The sequence below is a fragment of the Elephantulus edwardii genome, unplaced genomic scaffold (assembly GCF_000299155.1).
Source record: "Elephantulus edwardii isolate Elephantulus edwardi_28Jun2011 unplaced genomic scaffold, EleEdw1.0 scaffold00033, whole genome shotgun sequence".
NCBI lineage: Eukaryota > Metazoa > Chordata > Mammalia > Macroscelidea > Macroscelididae > Elephantulus > Elephantulus edwardii.
The window spans coordinates 10,107,175-10,120,194 of NW_006399783.1; positions in this window are offsets into that span (position 1 = coordinate 10,107,175).

Here is a 13,020-nt window from a genome sequence, read left to right on the forward strand (position 1 = left end):
CCTGGATCATTTAATATTCTGCCCATCCTTAAGTATTGCCATTCATGGCTTAAACTTGTCGTTCAATTTCTTCAGCTTTAGAAATGCAGGGGGAGTTAGTTCCACCCTCTTGATTTTCTGACTCCAGCTCTTTGCACATTTCATTATAATACTTTGCTTTGTCTTCCTGAGCTGCCCTTTGAAATCTTCTGTTTAGCTTCTTAATTTCTTGATTTCTTCCTTTAGCTTTGTCTTCTCGGTACTCTAGGGCAATATTCAGAGTCTCATCTGAATCTATCTTGGTCTTCCTCTTCTGCCTTTGTAATGACCTTTTGCATTCTTCATACATGATATTCTCGATATCCTCCCACAGTTCATTTGGTCTTTGCTCATTGGTGTTCAAGATCAGAAACCTGTTCCTGAGATGGTTTTAAAATTTAAATGGGAAAGACTTAAGGTCAAATTATGATTCCTGTGGATTTGATTTCATTTTCTTCAACTTCAGCTTGAACTTGCATATGAGTAGCTGGTGGTCTGTCCCATAATCAGTACTTGGCCTGGTTTTCACAGCTGATACTGAGTTTCTCTAGCAATTCTTTGCACAGACATAATAGATTTGATCCCTAAGCATACCATCAGGTGAAATCCATGTGTATAGCCTGCATTTGTGTTTCTTATAAAAAGTATTTGAAATTAACAAATCATTGAATGTGAAGAATTCTATGATTTTATCTCCATCCTCATTTCTTTCACCAAGTTCATGTTTTCCAACTACTGATCCTTCTTCCCTCTTCCCAACATTTGCATTACAGTCACCCATTATTATTAATGCATCTTAATTACATATTTGATCGATTTCTGACTGCAAATGTTCATAGAAATCTTCTATTTCTTCCCGTTATAAACTCCAAAATAAAGATCTACTGCCATCAACCATCTACCAGATTTCTGAGGCTGTGAATCTTTACTAGAGAGATATTGGCCACTTTTCTCCAGTGGATTCAAACTACCGGCCTTTCGGTTATAAGCTAAGCTCATTGCCTATTACTCCAGAGCCTCCCTGCTAAGATAATCCCTTTAAAAATAATTTGGGCTTTTTAAAAAAAAAAAAGAAGTCAAGCAATATATGAAAAATACCAGTACATCATAGACAAATGAGATTTATTCCATTCATCCAGCACTGGTTGAACTCTCAAAGATATAGCTGTGTAAATAATTACATTAATGAAAAAGAAATATAATCACCTCAATAGATGCAGAAAATTTCTTTGATAAAATGCAGTTGCTGAGAGTGCCTTTTAAAAAGCAAGATTAACTAACTATAATTTTTTTTTAAAGCTAGCAAAGCATAAGTGCTCTGTTGGCATAATACATAGGCATTATGCAATTGCTGCAAGGCAGGGCTTTCCCAGCAGTTCTAATCCCCCAGTGCCTTCTCAGCCAAAAAACAGACAATTTTTTCTCATGTAATTCATAGCCTCTGCAAACCTGAGGGATAGTCAGCTGTGAGGAAACGCACAGATAGCTCCGAAAGAGAGTAATGTTTTCCAATCTAACAAATTAAGGCTAACACAGAGAGGAATGAGAATTCCAGAAGCTTCTGTGCAAATAGAGAAAGGGAATACTGCATGGTTTAAAATTAGGAAAGGTCTGCATCAGGATGGTATATTTTCTCCATACATATTTAATCTGTAGCTGAGAAGATTACCTTAGAAGCTGGACTCTATAAAGAAGAATGTGGCATCAGAATTAGAGGAAGACTCATCAATAACCTTCATTATGCAAATGACACAACTTTACTTGATGAAAGTAAGAAAGACTTGAAGCACTTGCTGAAGGAAATGAAAGACTAGCTTTCAATATAAATTGCACCTCAATGTCAAGAAAACAGAAATTCTCACTACTGGACCAATAGGCAACATTATGATAGATGGATTGAGATTATCAACACCACAATAGAAAAGACTAAGATTGTTAACAACTTCATTTTACTTGAATCCACAACCAATACAGTTGGTACTACTAGCAAGTCAGGATATCGGGAGATATACTGCACTGAGAAAATCTGTAGTCAGGGATCTCTTCAGATTAGTGAGGAGCAACTATTTCAGTTTGGGAACTAATATGTACCTTATTCAGGCCATAGACATTTCAATCACTTGCTATGCAGCTGAGAGTTGGACAATGACTAAGGATGACAGAAAAAGAACTGATGCCTTTGAGCTGTGTTGTTGAAGAAGAGTACTAAATATCACATGGAGTGTCAAAAGAGAAGGTGTAGCCAGAATGTTCCTTGGAGGCAAAGATGATGAAGCTTCATCTCACATATTTGTGCCAAGGGCAGGGACAACACTGAAACTAATGGTTAATACCACAATAAGGGATATACTTTCACCCTTTCTGTAAAATGCTTATCTATTGGATACTTCTCTAAATCCAAACATCCAGATTAAGACAGACTAGGAAAAAGGATTGACCATCCACTTCCGAAATAGCAGGCCTCTGAAAACCCTATGTACAACGGAACACACATAGAATGACAGAAGGGGCAACTGAGTATGGAAATACAAAGGAAGAGGAACAGTTGTAAGTAGACACTAGTGATTGGAACATGGAATGTGAGAACCATGAATGTGGAAAATTTAGATATTGTTAAGGGAAAAAATGGAACACATAAATATTGACATACTAGGCCTTAGTGAGATGAGATGGACCAGCATGGGGCATTTTGAGTTAGATGGTCATATGATATACTACTCCAGAGATGAAAAGGTGAGGAAAACTGGGGGTTGCTTTCATAGTTAGAAAAGCCATTTCTAGATCCGTCTTGAAGTACAATATTATAAGTGACAGGATAATATCCATATGCATACAAGGAAGTCCAGTGAATACCATTATCATTCAGATACACGCCCCAACAACCAGAGCCAAAGAAGAGGAAATAGAAGATTTCTACCAACTTTTACAGTCGGAGATCAACTGAACATGTAATCAAGATGCATTGATAATAACGGGTGACTGGAATGTAAAAGTTGGGAACAGAGAAGAAGATTCAGTAGTTGGAAAACATGGACTCGGTGACAGAAATGGAGCTGGAAATAGCATGATTGAATTTTGCACAATCAATCACTTATTCATTGCAAACACATTTTTTAAGAGACATAAAAGAAGGTTATACACATGGATCTCACCTGATGGTATGCATAGGAATCAGATTGATTACATCTGCTGAAAGAACCACTGGAGAATCTCAATATCAGCGTGAAAACTAGGACAGGAGCTGATTGTGGAACAGACCACCAACTTCTCACATGCAAGTTCAAGCTGAAGCTGAAGAAAATTAAACCAAATCCATGAGAACCAAAATATAACTTTGAATCTATCCCACCTGAATTTTAGAACCATCTCAAGAACAGGTTTGAGGCCTTGAGCACAAATGAGTGGAGACCAGGTTAGTTGTGGGAGGATAACAAGGGTATCATCCAAGAAGAGTGCAAACATTCATTACAAAGACAAAGGAGGAAGAAAAGACCAAAATGCATGTCAGAAGAAACTCTGAATATTGCACTGGAGCACAGAGAAGCCAAAGCACAAGGAAGAATTCAAGATACTAAAGAGTTGAATAGGATTTCGAAAGGCAGCGAGAGATGACAAAGTGAAATATTACAATGAAATGTGCAAGGAGCTGGAGTCAGAAAATCAAAAGGACCAAACTCGCTCAGCATTTCTTAAGCTCAAGAACCTGAAGAACAAATTCAAACCTCAAGTTGCTATAATCAAAGATGCTTCAGGCAGAATATTAAATGATCCAGGAAGTATTAAAAGAAGATGGAAAGAATATACTGAGTCATTGTATCAAAAGGAATTGGCAGACAAAGCGGAATTTCATGAAACAACATATGAGCAAGAGCCTATGGTGATGAAGGAAGAAGTTCAAGCTGCTTTGAAGGAAATAGCAAAAAATAAGGCCCCAGGAATAGATGGCATACCAATGGACATATTTCAGCTAACAGATGCTACCCTGAATGTGCTCACCAATTTGTGTCAAGAAATCTGGAGAACAACCACTTGGCCAACTGACTGGAAGAGATCGATATTTGTTCCCATTCCAAAGAAAGGTGACTCAACAGACTGTGGAAATTATCGAACAATATTGTTGATATCACACAGAAACAAGATTCTGCTGAAAATTACCTAAAAACATTTGGAACAATATGTCAACAGAGAACTGCCAGAAGTCCTGGCTGGGTTTAGAAGGGGTCATGATACTAGGGATATTATAGCTAATATTAGATGGATCTTGGCTGAAAGCAGGGAGTACCAGAGGAATGTCTATCTGTGCTTCATTGATTATGCAAAGGTGTTTGACTGTGTGGATCATAACAAACTGTGGCTGACTGTGAGAAGAATGGGAATCCCAGAATACTTGATCGTGCTAATGCGAAACCTATACTTGGACCAGGAGGCAGTCATCAGAACAGAGCAAGGGAACACTGCATGGTTCAAAATTGGGAAGGTCGTACACCAGGGGTGCATACCTCCAAAAATATCCAAATGCCAGAAAGTGTTAGCTGCCATGTAAACTATTAGCAGATAGCAATGAAAATGAATCCAAGAATTAAAGCCAAGTTGTTCTTCCTCAAAAAGGAATAAAGCCAAGTACATATGTACAGATATTCACATAGGTTTCTTAACAAAAAGTAAAAATTAAAACTAAAAGAAACCTCCAAATTTCTGTGGACTCCATTTTGACTCATGGAGATCTCACATATGTCAAAGTAAATTTGTTCTCCCTAGGATGTTAAGTGATTGATTTTTCTAGCGTAGATTGCCAAATCTTGCTTCCAAGGCACCTCTGGATGAATGCAAACTGTCAGTCTTTTGGTTAAGAGCCAATTGCTTAACTCTTTGCACTACCCAGAGACTTCATTTAGATGGTTTAGAGGAAATATCCCAATACATGAAAATAAGGGCCAACTTCATTAGTAGACCTTCACAAATTCTACACCACAGTCCGGTAACTGAAGGACAGCAAAACCTGAGGTGAAGGGAGGAACCCTAGAAGGGGTCATAACACTGAGCAGACCCTTGGAGGTCTATGAGATTATGGAAGCTGACTGCACCCCCTCTTCTAGAAATGGGAAGACATATGAGTTACCTAGGCAAGGAAGAAACTTTGGAGAGTGACAGATGTGCTTATGCTGGTTGTATAGTAGCTTTCCAGGTATGTGTACATGCCAAACCTACCAAATGGTCTGTATGCAGTTTATTTTATGTCAATTATGTCTTAATAAAGCTATTTAAAAATTCAGAATATTGCTTCAGTTTGCACTATCAATGAACTTCCCAGGCTACAGCTCTGTGGTATATCTCTCCTCAAGAAGCACAATGGATTCGTAAGCATCATCATCTTACCTTCCCCTATCTTCTGGTGGGCTAGGTTTCTCCTGCTCCATCACATTTCTCCCAATCCCCTGGCCACTCCAGGCCTACTGCTCCAACATTGGTTCCAAAAGCCAGGCAATCCTGCTTAGCAAATTGCTGTTCTTATTTGTTCAAGGGAGCTCTGGTGGGATAGCCCATATGGAGTACCACAGTTAACCCAAAGGCCATACGTTTCTGGCTGTTGGAATTCATCAACCAATCCTCTGGAGAAAGCTAGATAACCTTCTCCCTTGTGATTTACAGCCTCAGAAATGATAGAGGGTTGGGTATGAGTCAGTTCCAATTCTTTTTTAGTTGTCCAAGAGTCAATTCTAACTGTAAGGAAACGTTACTCGATCCTCTGCATGATTGATAATACATTCGAGTCCACTGTTATGGTCACTGTAAATTTTGGGTGCTTTTCAACATTGGGTTATCTTCTCACACCATATGAGATAAGGTTATGTTGTAATAGGCAGGGTTTACGTTGGTCAATTTTCAGAAAGCTTCACTGAACCCTGTCCATCATGGGTGACTCTACTGGTGCTACAGCCTCCACCATTGTACCATTATAACAACATGTGAGCCACCCCAACATGGCAACCTAGCAGACAGAAACCCTGGTAGCAAAAACAAAATGTTGATGGTTCAAATTCACCAGCTTCTCTACAAAAGAAAGATAGGAAGTCTCCTCTTAAAAGTCTTTACAGCCAGGAAAACTTGGAGAAGGGTTTCTGTGAGTTAGAACCCAATTGATGACAGTGAGTTTTCTTTTGGAAGATTACTAGTAGAAGAATCCCATCTTGTGCTCATTTCCTTCCACTATGATTCATGTTCAATTAATTTTCTCATGAGAACACCTGAAGGGGACAGGATTTTGTGATAGCAGGTTGGAAACTAAGAATATCCAATTCTCCCACCACCTACACTAATTCCCTGACCAGTTGAAAGGGCCTCAGCTCTTCACTATTTATGCCAAGAGAGTATAGGAAAATGCCCGGGGGGGATTAAACAAGACTAAGGTGAATCTGTTCAATTAGAATAATCTTATATTGTTATGTACCATCAATTTGGAGCTGACGCTATAGCAGGTTTACAGAGACAATAATTTTATCTTTCTCCTGCAAAGCAAGAAGCTGGTGGATTTTAACCACATTCCTTCAGATTGGCAGTGCAGCTGCTTACCACTAGGCCACCAGTGTTGCCTAAACACGAGTGTTGTTGCTTTTCGGTGCTGTCAAGTCGAGTATGATTCATAGCGACCCTATGAACAACAGATCGGAATCCTCTCTTATGCTATGCATCCTCACCACCTCCGATACACTTGAGAGCATTGCTGTAGTCATCTTGTCAGTCTATCTTGTTGAGGATCTTCCTTTCTTTTGCTGATCCTCCATCTATCCAAGCATGATGTTCCTCTCCAAGGAATGGGTTCTCCTAACAATGTGTCCAAAGTATGTGAAATGAAGCTTTGTTATCTTTGCATCCAAGGAGCAGTTTGGTTGCACCTTTTCAAGACATACCTGTTCATTCTTTAGGCAGTCCATGCACTATTCAGTACTCTTCTTCAACATGACTTAAAGGCATCAATTCTTCTTCTGTCACCTTTATTCATCATTCAGCTCTCTAATGCATAAGAAATGATGAAAAAGACTATGGCCTGAGGTGGCCAAGGTATAGTTTAATCCTCAAACTGATATCATAGCTTTTCAGTATTTTGGAGAGGCCCCTGACAGTCACCTTGCCCAAAGTGGCCATCTCCTTATCTTCTGACAACTTGGACCAATGGTGTTGATGAAATCATTGACATCTTCAATTCTTTCTCCATTTATCATGATGTTGCCTATTGGCCCAGTGGTAAAGACCTTGTATTCTTTATATAGAGATGTAATCCATATTGAAGGCTGTAGTCTTTGATCTTCTGCAGTAAGCATTTCAAGTCTTCCTCACTTTCATCAAGCAAGATTGTGTCATCTGCATAATGTAGGTTGTTGATTAGTCTTCTTCTGATCCTGATGCCACATTCTTCTTCCTAGTTCAACTTCATAAGTTATTTGATCAGCATACAGATTGAATAAGTATAGAGAAAGGATATAACCCTGATGCATACATTTCCTGATTCTAAACTATACAGTTGTCCATTATTCAGTTTGGACCACAGCTTTTTAGTCTATGTATAGATCTTATATGAGCACAATTAAGTGTCATGGGATTCCCATTCTTCTCCATGTTATTGTGATCTCCATAGTCAAATGCCTTTGCACAGTAAATAAAACACAGATAAATCTTCTTCTGGTATTCTCTGCTTTCTGTCAGGAACTATGTGACATGAGAAGTGATACTAGTGCCACAGCCTCTTCCAAACCTAGCTCAAACTTCCAGCAGTTCTCTGTTTATGCACATTCCCATGGTCAGTTTTTTAAATTATATTCAGTAATATAATATGCATATGATATTAATGATATTGTTTGATGATATATGATATTAATGATATTGTTTGATGATTTCCACATTCTGTTAGATCAACTTCATTGGCAATAGGAAAAAATATGGATCTCTTCCAGTCAGTTGGCCAGGCAGCTATCCACCAAATTTCCTGGCATAGACTGATGATCATGTCCAAGTTTGTATCTGTTAGTTGAAACACATCAGTTGGTATCACATCAATTCCTGGAGCCTTTTTCCCCTCTAATATATTAAGTGAAGCTTGAACTTCTTCCTTTGTTATAATTGGTTCCTATTCATATGTTACTTCTTGAAATTTTTCAGTGTTGACAAATTATTTTTGGTATTCTGTGATTTTTTTGCCCCTCTTATTTTAATGCTTACTGGTTCATTCAAGATTTTGATTGATTACATCTGTGAAAGGAATAATTGGAGAAGTTCAATATCAGCAGTGAAAACTAGGACACACCATCAACTATTTATACACAAGTATAAATGAAAGATAAAGAAGGTCAAACCGTATCCACAGAAAGCAAAAATTTGATCTTGAGTCTATCCTCCCTGAATTTAAAAACCAGCTCAGCAACAATTTTGAGGTCTTGAACACTAATGAGCGAAGACCAGATTAACTGTGGGAAGGATTAAGAACATTATCCATGAAGAATGCAAAAAGTCATTACAAAGAAGGAGGAAGAAGAAAAGACCAAAATGGAGGTCAGAAGGGACTCTGAATATTGAATTGGAGTGCTGAGAAGCCAAAGCAAAGGGAAGAAATCAATAAGTAAAAGAGGTGAATAGAAGATTTCAAAGGGCAGCTCGGGAAGACAAAGTATTATAATAAAACATGCAAGGAACTGGAGTCAAAAAATCAAAAGGGTCGAAGTCTTCCAGTATGTCTTAAGCTGAAGGAACTAAAGAAAAAATTCAAGTCAAGAGTTACAATACTTAAGAAAATTGAATGATCCAGGAAGCATTAAAAGAAGATGGAAGGAGTATACAGAGTCATTGTACCAAAAAGAATTGGCTGACACAGAAAAATTTCAAGAAACGACATATGATCAAGAGGCAATGGTGGTGAAGGAGGAAATTCAGACTGCTCTGAAGGAGTTAGCAAAAAACTAAAGCCTCAGGAATTGATGGAATACCAATTGACTTAAACAAACAGATGCTGCCCTGCATGTGCTAACAAGGTATGCCAAGAAATCTGGAGGACAATTACCTGGCCAACGGACAGGAAGAGATCTATATTTATTTCCATTCAAAGAAAAAGGTGACCCAACAGAGTGTGGAAATTATTGAACAATATCACTAATATCATATGCTAGCAAAATCCTGCTGAAGATTATCCACAAATGATTGGAACAGTACATAGAGAACTACCAGAAATATAAGCTGGATTTAGAAGTGGTCATGGCACTAGAGACATCATCACCAGTTTCAAATGGATCTTGGCAGAAAACAAAGAGTACCAGAGAAATGTCTAACTGTGTTTCATTGATTATGCAAAGGCAGTTAACTGTGTGGATCACAACAAACTGTGGCTAGCCTTGAAGAGAATATGAATCGTAGAACACTTGATTGTGCTTATGTGAAACTTATACTTGGACCAGGAAGCAATCCTCAGAACAGAGTAAGGAAACACTGCATGGTTCAAAATCAGGAAAGGAGTAAGTAAAGGATATATCCAGTCTCCATACCTTTTCAATCTATATGCAGAACAGATCATTTGGGAAGCATGGCTTTATGAGGAGGAATGTGGTATCAGGATTGGAGGAAGATTCATCAAAAACCTGTGTTATGCAGACGACACAAACTTGCTTGCTGAAAGTGAGGAGGACAATGACTAAGGATGACAGAAGAAGAATCAATGTCTTTGAGTGGTAGTGCTGAAGAAGAATCTTGAACATACAATGGACCACCAAGAAAACAAATAGGTCTGTCTTGGAGAGGGTGAAACCAAGTTACTTCTTGGAGGCAAGGATTTTGAAGCTCTGTCTTACAGACTTCAGGCACATAGCCAAGAGGGACAGGTTCTTGGAGAAGGACATCATGCTTGTTAGCATGGAAGGAAAGCACAGGAGAGAAAGACACCAAATGAGATGGATTAAAACAGTAACTGGGGCAAAGGAGATCAGTGTGTTAGAATCTGTGAGACTGGCTCAGGACAAGACAGGCTTTAGAGCTGCTGTACATGAGACATTATAAGTCGCAGGCGACTCAAAAGCACCTAACAACTACAACAACATCTTTCAGTATTTCAACTCAAGGCTTGAATTTGGTTTTCGGTTCTTTCAGTCTGAGAAATGCCTAGAGAGTTCTTCCCTTTTTATTCTCTGACCCCAGCTCTGCATATTTAATTATAAAACTGTATTCTGTTCTCTCAAGTTGCCCTTTGAAATCAATTCCGCTCTTTTACTTCATTTTGTTACAGCATCTCTTCATTTTATTTTTGCTCCTTGACCCTCTAAGGAAATTGTCATAGTCTCTTCTGATAACTATTTTAATTTTTTTTTCTCCTCTGTCTTTATAATTACTTTTTGCTCTTTTCATGGATAATATCTGTGATTTCAACCCACAGCTCCTCTGGCCTTTGATCACTGGTGATCAATGTTAAAAACCTGTTCTGATGATGAATTTTAATTCAGGTGAGATAGACTAAAGGTCATTTTTGGCTCTCCTGGATTTGCTTTAATCTTCTTCAGTTTAAATTTGAACTTGCACCTAAGTAGTTGATTTGAATAAGATGCAACTTAATCTTCAAACTGACATCACTACTCCTCAATAGTTTGGAAAGATCCCTAACTGCAGATTTTCCCAGTGCGATGCATCTCCTTATTTCCTGACTACTGGCAGCAAGGGTGTTAATTGTAGATCCAAGGAAGATGAAGTTGTTGACAGTTTCAGTCTCCTCTCCATCCATCATGATGCTGCTTATCGGTCCAGTAAGAATCTTTGTTTTCTTGACATTGAGATACAATCCATGCCAAAGGCTATATTCCTTGAGCTTCTGCCACAAATGCTTCAAGTTCTTTTCACTTTCAGTAAGTAAGGTTGTGTCATCTGAACGACACGGTTATAGATGAGTATCCCTCCAATCCACACTCCTCCTTATAGTGTCCAGCTTCTCAGATAATTTTTTTGTCATACAGATTTAATAGGCTTGGAAAGAGAATACAACCCTGGCACACTCCTTTCCCAATTCCAAACAATGCAGTGCTCCACTACTCTGTTCACACAACAGCCTTCTGGTCCAGTTATAGGTTCCACATGAGCACAATCGAGTGCTCCAGTCTTCTCAATGTCAGCCACAACTTGTCATAATCCATACAATCAAACTCTTTTGCATAGTCAATAAAGCACAAACACATACTCCTCTGGTATTCTTTACTTTCAACTAGGATCCATCTGACATCAGCAATGATAACCCTGGTGCCACGGCATGTCTTGAAGACCACCTACATTCCAGCACCTCACTGAGCAGCATTGCAGTCCTCTAGGGTAGAGTATAAATAAAACACAACAGTAAACCAAACCAGTAGTTGGGAGCTCTGGTGGCCTAGTGGCAAGAAGCTGCGCTGCAATCCTTAAGGCATATGGTTTGAGTCCACCAGCTACTCCACGGGAAAAGAATGGGCAATCTCTGAATAGAGCAAAGAAGCATTGCATGGTTTAAAATTGGGAAGGATGTACGCCAGGGATGTGTCCTATCTCCATACCTTTTAAATCATTATGCAGAACAGATTATCTGGGAGGCTGGGCTGAGGAAGAGGGTAGCATCAGGATTGGAGGTAGACTCATCAACCTGCATTATACAGATGACACAACTCTGCTTGCTGAGCAAGACCTGAAGCACTTGCTTCAGAAGACCTTAAATATAGATTGAAGCTCAACACCAAGGAAACAAAGATTCTCACCACTGGGCCAATTGGCAGCATCATGATAGATGGTGAAGAGATGGAGAGTTTTAACAGCTTTAGTTTGTTTGGCTCCATAATCAACACTCTTGGTACCAGCAGTCAAAAATCAAAAGAGGAATTTTACTGGGGAAAATCTGCTGTCAGGAACCTCTTTAGAGTGCTGAAGAGCAATGATGTCAGTCTAGAGACTACAGTGTACCTGATCCAGACCATTACCAATTGCTTGATATGTATCAGAGAGCTGGACAATGACTAGGGATTGTGGTGCTGTAGAAGAGTATTGAATAGATCATGGAATTCCAGGAAAACAAACAGGTTTATCCGAGAGAGGGTGAAACCAGGCTGCTCATTGGAGGCAAGGATTCTGAAGTTTCATCTGACATACTTCGGGCATGTTGCAAGGAGGGACCAGTCCTTGGAGAGGAACATCATGCTTGGAAGGGTGGAGGGACAGTATAAGACAGGAAGATCCTCGATGAGATGTATTGGTTCACTGACTGGAGTAATGAGGGTAGGAGTGTCGGAGACAATAAGGTTGGCACAGGACAGAGCACGTTTCAGGATTATTGTACCTATGGTCACTATGAGTCACAAGCGATTCAATGCCACATAACAACAACTAACCTAACCACTACAATCAAATTGACTCCAACCATACTAATCCTATAGAACAGTGTAGAATGGACCCGTAAGGTTTAAGGTTGTAAATCTGGAGTGGTATCCACTTCTTAAGCAACATGCCTCCGGAAACTCTATAGGCTTTGGTAAATGTCTATAGTTGTAGAGGAGCTTCAGGACTTTTGATCATTGGGTCGCTATGAGTCGTGCTCAACTCAACAACAATCAACAACAGCAACAAATCTTTGTAGAAGCTCATTGCCTCATCTTTCTGTGGATTCACTTCGTGGAATCAGTTGGGTAGCTTCAAAAACACAACCTTTCAATTAGCAGCCAAGCACTTAACCAGTATACCTTCAGAGCTGTTACTGTGTTATGTGCCATTGATTTGGGACCAACTCATAGCTGACCTTCCAGTGAGTTTTAGAGGCTATAAGTCACACCATAGGAGACTGCCCATCTTTCTCCTGTGGAGCAGTTGCTGGATTCAAACCACCTATTTTTTTTTCATTAATTTCAATGAAATTAATAATTTTAAAAAATGTGCTCACCAAGTTGTGCCAAGAAATCTGGAGAACAACCACTTGGCCAACTGACTGGAAGAGATCTATATTTGTTCCCATCCCAAAGAAGGGTG